The following is a 9,136-nucleotide window of genomic DNA, read 5'->3' as shown; positions in this document are numbered from 1 at the left end:
CATCAATGTCATTGTACTGCGCTGTTCGTCACCGTTAAAGCGGGGATATATCTAAAAATTTCAAAAATGTGAAAGGGGTTAAGTAGTTTGCTTTCATGTTGCAAGTTTGTTGTCACAGTTGTGCCAGGGCTCAAGAGGCATTAAACGGGTTCCCTTTCCGAGGGCTAGCTATTTATGAAAACGAAATCAGTGCATGAATATGCACATTGCTCACATAAGGGCAGTAACCACGTTTTCTTTATACCAATAGCTCATTCCCTTTCTAGATAACTTATAGCTGCACTTCTCACCTTTAGTATGGATCACAAGATAGTAATGAGTTTTACTTCATTTTCATCTTCGCAGCTTATCTTCCCCGTATATGTCTTAAACAATGGAAAAGTGATAGAGTCCTTTCTGCGACCTTTTGTGAGTGCCTCCGAATTTCTCTAATTATGTGCGTGGTCCTCCTTAGCACATTATAACAAGGCGCCTTCATAGCATGGCCTCGAATAATTGATTCAGTTACAGTGGCCAATTCACCGAGGTCATATTTTTGTCCACACGCAGTGCGCGAAAGGAGGTTGTGGAATCACTATTCTTGTTTAAAACCTCCTTTGTAGTTATTTGCATTGTTCGCGTGTGCATTTCTCCTGGTGCTAATTTTGTCATTAAAAAATTTAGTCTATTCACAAGTCAGAAAAAAAGTATTGATTGTGAAATTGGCAGATATACAACATGGCGTGCAATGACTGAATGACACTGCGATCCTCCTTCGAAAATTAGTGACTGCATGCTATTGAGACTACAGATAGACACGAGATACTACGATAACATGCGTGACATGACAAAAGCTCGGACACAAAGTAACTGACACCGCCTGTAATGATTTAGTGCTGAAGCCGGCTTTAAAGTCAGCCCATGGTCATTAGATTCATGCAGTCTAGCAGCTAGCTCGGTTTTTGGCAGCTCTCTTTCCGTTTGTTGCATGCGAAAGCTTTTTTTTTTTTTCTCCAGAGGGCGCATGATTTTTCATTTGCATTAGTAGGGAACGTCGTATAACGATTCGTGTCTAGTTTCGTTCATGAAATTCAGCAGTGTTCGCTAGAAGAAAGGATGTTTCACATCTCGGTGGTTGAGTTTATGACGTCATTAGTTCATGCGACCCGATTCGCCGGCCGCTAGCGGTGACACCAGCAGGGCATTCCATTTCGTACCTGTCACTGTACTAAACACTCCCTCTTCTCATATATTACGCTGAGTATGTTTTACTGCGTACGAGTCACAGCCATTCCGCGCGCTTGTCACAAAATCATTACTTGCAGCACAGAAAGATGTACGAAAGCGGTCCCGAGTTTCGCGGCACTCACTGGGACTTTATTCCCAGTCCAAAAAGGGTGGTTAACAACCACCAGTATTCCGCATACATATATGTTTTTCGTCCTCTTCTCCACAGTGGGAGCTACACAATTAAGGGCCTCTTACTGGGTTAACCGACGTCTTCACTATTGATGCGTGAACATCAGAAGCCCAATATTAAATAAAGTTTGAGAGCAGTGAAGAACCTGCACCGGGGAGATGCGAAATTGTGAGCATTGTTGCTGCTGCGGTTGAACGCTAGACAAGTAGCTATTTTTTGTTTTTATTTCATTTATAAAATATTTTTTATTTTTAAATTATTTTTATTCGTTTGTTCCCCTCAACGTCCGGCAGCGTACTTATGCTAAACAAAGAGAATTATGGACACGTTCGCAGGAAGTATGCTTAGTAGTAGTGGTTAGCCCGCTTTGGGGCATGGAAAGATAGTGTCTGTTCACAAGGACGCGCTTTTATAACCCTGAAGAGGAAATGCGGGGCTCATTATTAAACGATTAAATGCTCTTTGCTTATCCGCAGCTTTGCGGGTTGGCAGCTCGGCGACGGTCTGAAGCTGAGCGGGTTTCAACTCTATGTGGGTCGCATCGCGTTTCACACTACCGTCGCAGCTCCTCCTGCCACTCAAACACTCGCTGGTAACTGGGAAACGCCGGCATAGAGGAGTTTTCACTACAGTGTAGTCGTCCATCTCATCTGACAGGCCCTGGCTACAGTCTTCTCGCAAGTTACTCCTGGTCACCTGGTGCTCCACTTTCTCGCTCTCTCCTTCCTCCGAGGTTTAGCCCATATTATTCAGAGCTGCCTCTTTTTCATCTCAATTTAGAGCTTAAGCCTCTTCAGCTTTGCTTTCAACCATTCCATCTTATCCCGAAATTCTTTCTGGAATTGGAATATTTCCAGTGCAATTTGCATATAGCCTCTTCGTACGCATCAAAATTTTATATCGCTTCAGCAATTTCCAAGTTGTTCATTCCCTCTTCGGCATCCACGCCTAACTCGTCACACAACAACCAGAACTCGTCCCTGGCTAGATTCCTGAGGTCCATGATCGCTGCCAAAAATGCTCGCTTTGCAAGGTTCTGCACAAACTACCACTGTGCGACATACATCAAACTCCCAGCAGTTTAATCTATTATCCCAGAATTTAAAGCCTGTCTAATCTCACAGCAAAAGACGACCCGCATATGCAGACAATGTCACCTGGCCCATCCCAAGCGCTGCAAACCAGTTGTTAGATGTCAGGGGGGTCATGCCGCGTCACGATCCCACCGCTGCCACAAGTTGTTAGATGTCAGGAGCCGGTGCCGCTTAGACCATTTGTGACGAGACGACGTGAACAAAAAAAAAAGTGACTTTATACACTAATTTACAGACATGGTTCAGAAAAGAACTCGGCACGGGGGCCGAAAACTATTGGCTACCGCGACTCCGCGCGCAGCGCCAGCCAGGGAGAAGCCGCCACGTCCCCTCTGGCCGAGAAGCACTACCCACGGTGAACTCGGTCCCTCTACCACCGGCCGAGCGTCTTTTATGGGCCAGAAAGCCGGTGGCATTCAAACTGTCCAATCCGGACACTATAGTTGGCTGCTGGCCAAGAGGCCCAATTAGCGAGCGCGCTGGTCTGCCGTTGCCGTTCTGTCACGGCGCGAGGCGGTAGTGGAGGGTGCGCTCCAAGGCACCGGCAGTCGCTGAGGCGCAATGTTGTCTGGCTGGCTTGTCCGGGCACGTCCGACGTCGAGGATTCTCAATGCGCCGGTGCCATGCGGAGCAGCACCAGGGCTTGTATATGGGCGTCCGCAGCTCGCACGCACTCGCTCGACTCCAGTCGTCGGCCTCTGCCAGAGCCGCGTGAACCGCGGCTAGAAGCCCAATCTTAACACTGTGATCTAACTTCATTCTCCACTCTCCTGTTGTTGATCGCCCCTTCTGTGCTCTGATGATTGAGAGCAAAGCTCGAGCTCACGTGCAGTTAGTTCAGACAGGCGCCTTTCACGTATAGGCTCGTATAGTACGACTGGCGACCCCGAATTACGAACTCCTTGATAAGGCAGCGCACAAAAGCGAATCATAACGATCTACAATACTCGTCCAGCCGCATGAATATAGCTTTGCCGACTGTGTGTGTGTGTGTGCGTGTGTGTGTGTGTGCGTGCGTGCGCGGGCACGGGCACGGCAAGATCGAATACAGAACCTTTTATCGTAGCCGAACACTTGTAAACGTTGTAGAATGCCTTCGGTTCCGCGATAATTTAGCCTCCCGTCAGGACCACAGCTGCGGCAACCACAGTCGTCTTGCGAAGAGAGTAACGCGACGGCCACCTGTAAGAAGTGCCAGTGGTACGCAGAACCTCCAGCGCAGCCATAAAGGCGAAAGTTGACCTTGCTAGTGCAAGAACCGCGAAGGACTCCTGTTTCAATTACATAGCCCCGAAATAAATCGAAACCTGGAAGTTTTTATTGCGTGATTCAGTGCTACATTTATGTAGCTCTATCCGCACGTGGGTATAGCGGTGCATGCTTGCCATCACAAAATAGCACAAAGAATAAATGGACATCAAACGTTTGTTTTATCGAAGTGTCTAAAGGTACGTCCGACGTATCCATTCGATTCTCGTAAAGATACGGCGGACGTCGATATACAGGCTCATGGCTATATGCACGTCGAACGCGGCCACATTCCGCTTGCTACGCGTGAATGAATCTTATCCTCTATGATATCAGCTAGCCGCGACTCTCGATGAGGTGCTACGAAGAGTGCATCCGTTCTAACATATATCACGGTCTTTAGGGATGTGTACGGCAAGTATCGCTGTCATGCATATAGCTGCAGGCGATGCTACGTACTGCACCAGCTCCACCAGCTGGCATCGCGATACGCACATTCACGAGCAGCTTTCGCTTCGCACTAAACTATCACCTCGATCTGCCCGTAATGCGAGCGAGCTATTCCTAGCATTTACGCTGTCTTAGGTGCTGCATCGACCTCCGAAGATCTAGCGCCGGCACAACACACACACACCTCGCCGTGCAGAACATTGGGCAGTCCAAATTTATGTATGAAATGGCATTATGCTCGTTCCTCACATGCAGACCGAGGAAACAGGATCTTTCTAGCTAAATTCTTCGTTTAAATTCTACCTCAGAGCCGTGGCAGAAGACATGCGGAATCTACTAGAGGCCTGCGCTGCTACTGCGGCGAGCTGCACATCGACTTGTCGAGGCGAAGACCTACTGCACCGCACCGCAAGAGTGCACAACCGGAAAGCCGGAAGCGCGAATAATCCGAATTCCCTGTAAACAGCAATGTTCTTTGGTATTTAGGGGAAGACTAGACTAAAGTGCTTAGCCTGCATCTTTTTCTTGTCGTTGAATTTTCCGTACATGTAGTTTAAACCCCCGCATGTTCGAGGTTAGCGTGACCCGACTGAACGGCCGCGCAGCTTTGAAACGATCGCGGTCGATATGCATGCATCGCCGGGCTTAGGTACGCGGTAGAAAATGTGCGCTGCACATTTCGTTGCAGAAGCTGACTCTTGGAATTTTGCAGAGTGTGCCATGCAAGTGATCGTTGCTACAACCACACATCCATGTTCCAACGGCTGGCCTACCCCCGAGGCGCATAAATGTTCTACCGTGGACGTATCAATGATCAAAGAGAGGACAGATTTTCACAATATTGGGCGCGAAATCGATAGCTACCAGTGCTCAGTGTTAGAGAAATTCTGCCTTGATCATGCGCAATTCAGTGTTTCAGGTGTGGTCAGTAGCAGTTTGAACAGTTCGCCTGTCAAGTCAGCGGCGCCAGCGATGGACTGGCGGAGCGATTCTCCACGCTACACCGCTGTCTTGCTAGAAAGCCTACCTAGACGGCGTTTGACATTCAGCTGCTTTTTGTGGGCCCCGTAATTGTAAGCAACGCCTTCAGAAACGCGTTAAATGTTCAAAAATGTATTCTCTTCAACAGTTTCACTCCAGGCTGTCAAAGCAGGCGGACATTGATAAAACATTTGAGCACTCCAGTCTTTAGAAATCTGTAAGAATCGCCTTCAGTTTGTAAAATTATTGGAATAGGTCACTTTCCGATCGCTGGGACATAGACCCTCATGAAAGCACTGTCACGTGAATAAGGACCACACCAGACCGAAAGCTTGTCTCATATAACATAGCTAACCAAGGTATACCTTACAGCATTGTGTTGATTTTTATGGTGCATAAGCGACTAATGCTGGCATGCACCAAGAACAAGGTTTAATGTATTTATTTTCTGTATGACTAAAATGTTCTTTAGGATGTAGCTTGTTTAGGAACATTTTAGGAAACCAAAAATGCAGGAAATTTGCACGTCTCTCCTAGGATCATGCTGGGATGGAAAGGGATCTGTTGCAAAATTGTACAAAATATTTCCTCTTATTTTCTCGACTCTGGCGCACGTGTAAGATATGGTTTATTGTTAGTTCATCTCCACACTCCTTGCATATTGGTTTGTCCTCTTTCATAAGTATGAAGCTGTGTGTGAGGTGTGGGTATGCGTTTTGTGAAGATGACCTTAAATGGCCTCCATGTTGTGTTTTTGATTACTTCATGATTTCCATTCCTTAATGACAGGTTTGACAAGTATAGTTTGTAGTTTATTTCAATGTTTCAAAAATCCTGCCATTTCACTCTCACTTTTCTTTGTACAAGCTTCTTGGTATCTTCATGCAGCATATTCACCTTCTGTAATTTAGCATTGCATCAAGGTAACCTGGATATTTTTTTCATCACCTTTCAAGACAACTGTTTCGATTTCATAAAGTGTAGGGTTTCTGACGACAGGAACTCCTTGGAAGTCATAGAAATAAATGAGATCCACAATCATGAGCTATCTAGGGTATGCATATACATGTCCATCGCTCAGTGGAATGGTGTCAGTACGCTGTTAGAACAGGTCTTGTGGTAACAACAACCATTGTCTGAGGTGGTCATTTAATGGGCATTGAAATGCTATGTAACTACAGGTACTGATAGAACTCTTGATCATGTTATGTGATGATGCGATCCTTGCATGCATATAGGTATACATTTCAGAATCTGCAGTGCACCACTTGACCATTTGCCACCAGTTTGTGTGAAAATGTATTTTTCATGCATGTTAACCAGTATTTAACAGATGACCCCTGTGCACAAGCCAAACGTGCCACGAGCCAAATGTCACGAGGCCACATGACATGGCAGGAGCTGTTAAGTCAAGCTTACAAAGTTATATTTGAAATATGTTCTGGGGAGGTTTCAGCTCCAATTAAGAAAGGTTGAGGCTTACAGAGGTCTATGCCAGGTTGTCTGTCACCTAACAGGGCAGCCTACGACCGTATGCTAATGAGTATATCTGAGATAACAGAGACATGAATTAAGGAATTAGTAATTATGTTTGTAGCAAAGGGCATGTAAATTAACGGGAATCCACAGTGGGATCTGCAGACAAGAACCATTAACACTGGCACTCCATACCCTTACAGGTGGAGATTAGGAGTCTCCCTAATTTTTTTTCTGCTCAAAGCTTGTCATTTCCTTCGTTCTTCCAGATGAGGAAGATGTGAAAATGATAGCATCGAAAATTCCAGAGACCATCGTTAACAAGGATGCTGATCCCAACAGCGTAAAAAGGAACTTCAGAAAAGATGGGTGACTAGTAATGCTGGCAACAGTTGAAGCTAAGTGGAAAGGCATGAAATTGAAACGCAACATATGCAAGGATATGTTGCGAGACGACCAGTCTGTGGTGTGCGACATCTGTCTCCGTTAGTTTCATCAAGTGATTGGCCAAAGCAGATGGGGCTTGTGGTTTTGTGATAAGTGCAGTGTAGTAGCATAGTGCACTGTTTTGTTTTTGTAAGATGTTCATGGTTTCCATGCAAACATTATGAGAAATTTTTTCCTAAAGAATGTTTGCTGAAATGTGAATATAATGTGCAATAAAACTAGTGTTTTCTTGCTATTTACTTTTCCTTGTAAACATTAGTTCTGTGAACAAAATCACCGGCTAGAAGGAAATGTAATGGCATGTATTTTGATACTTGGCCCAGTTGTGCTGGCTCAGTAGTTAGAGTGCTTGGCTGCTGAACCGAAAGATGCAGATTTGGTTCCAGCCACAGCAGGGGCATTTGAATAGAGGTGAAACAATAGGCCGTCATGCACCGTGCGGTGTCAATGCATGTAAAAGAACCCCAGGTGGTCGAAATTGTACCGAAGCCCTCAACTATTGTGTTCCTCATAGCCGTAGTTTTTTGGGATGCTAAACCAGATATATATCACATCATACTCTGAGTAAGATGCTATTCATGGTCAGTTAATCATACACTAAATGATCAATTTTTTTCTGCATGGTACAGCAGCTGTTGTACAATTTTACTTTAGCCTTCATGAAGAATATCACACTGGCTCCACATGGCCTTCTGTTGACCCTTGATATGCGTCACAATCACACACCCGATTATGCATTTGTCTAAGGGCACCTATGCATGCAAGGAGGGGACCGTTACTTTCCATTTGTTAGAACTGAAATGCACGATCCACATCATTTCTGTAATTCAACTGCCTGCTATTTGAACTGTCCAGCATTGATGCAAGTTTCAAAGAACTGCAATTAGCAAATTAATCCAAGCAGGAAACCATGCCAAGAACTGCTTCGGTTTCATCTTTAACAACTGTTTGAGAACTAAAATTAGCCAAATGTTGCAAAACATAGATGAGAGGTTACAAAATCTAAAAAACAATGCAACCTACCTGTGGAATGTAGGGTTTCACATCCTAAAGTGACATATGTAGCTATGAAAAATACCGTAGTGGAGAGCTCCAGACTAATTTGACTGCCCGGGCTTTGTACTTTGCGTTGACATCTTGCAGGAAACAGAAGCATTTGCATTTCACCTGCACCAAAGTGCGACTGCCATCACTAGCATTAAACATCACGACCTTGGGGCAAGTAGCCGAACGTGCCACTAAGATGTCGCAGCGTCTACATACATGCTATATATACATGTCAACCTTTCTAGCATTAAAGCTGCCACATGCATGGCAGATATTCATGTTCAGCTTTGGACTGACAAGTTTAAAAGTGTACTATTTGTGTTTGTCAAGCATGAAAAACAAAGGAAACTAAGGAAAAACGAAAAAAAAAAAATGAACATATGTTGAAAAAGCACTAATAACACAAAGTATATTCGTTCCTTTATTAATGATAAAGTGGCCTTCAACAATAGTACAAAGCCTGAACATTTAGGAAGGTGCTGTGCCAGGCAGCTATTTTACAGAAACCTGAACCATTTCAACTGTAGTAATGCGCATCCCGGCGGTGTGGGCTGGGCACTTATTTTTCGGTCCACTCCAACATGCGAAAACTGCACCATGTGCATTCCCATTTTCCGAGTTTTGAGCTCTGTAGTGCAGGCTAACAAATTGTCGATGACTTATTTTCGTCTGATTGTTGCACAGCGCGTGTAAATAAAGTCACTGCACCTAATAAACACTGACATGCACGTGCAACATCGCCGATCATAAACGGACACACTGATGTCCGTCCGGACATCGGCGCACTCATCACAGCACTCTTCGTAGTCTCACACAGCACTCTAGTAGGACGTAATCCGTACATCACAGCATCTCACGGTAAGCACAAACCACACCTCCAACAAACACGAATGACGCGATGCTTGGGCTAGAGACACGCCGGCGGCACCCAGCTTTTTCAGCGCCGCTTGTATATGTACTACGTAGAACTTGTAGCACCGAACCTCAATGCGAG

The sequence above is a fragment of the Amblyomma maculatum genome, chromosome 6, assembly GCF_055883805.1.
Source record: "Amblyomma maculatum isolate TAMU_Amacu chromosome 6, ASM5588380v1, whole genome shotgun sequence".
NCBI lineage: Eukaryota > Metazoa > Arthropoda > Arachnida > Ixodida > Ixodidae > Amblyomma > Amblyomma maculatum.
Note: the sequence above shows the minus strand (reverse complement) of the source record.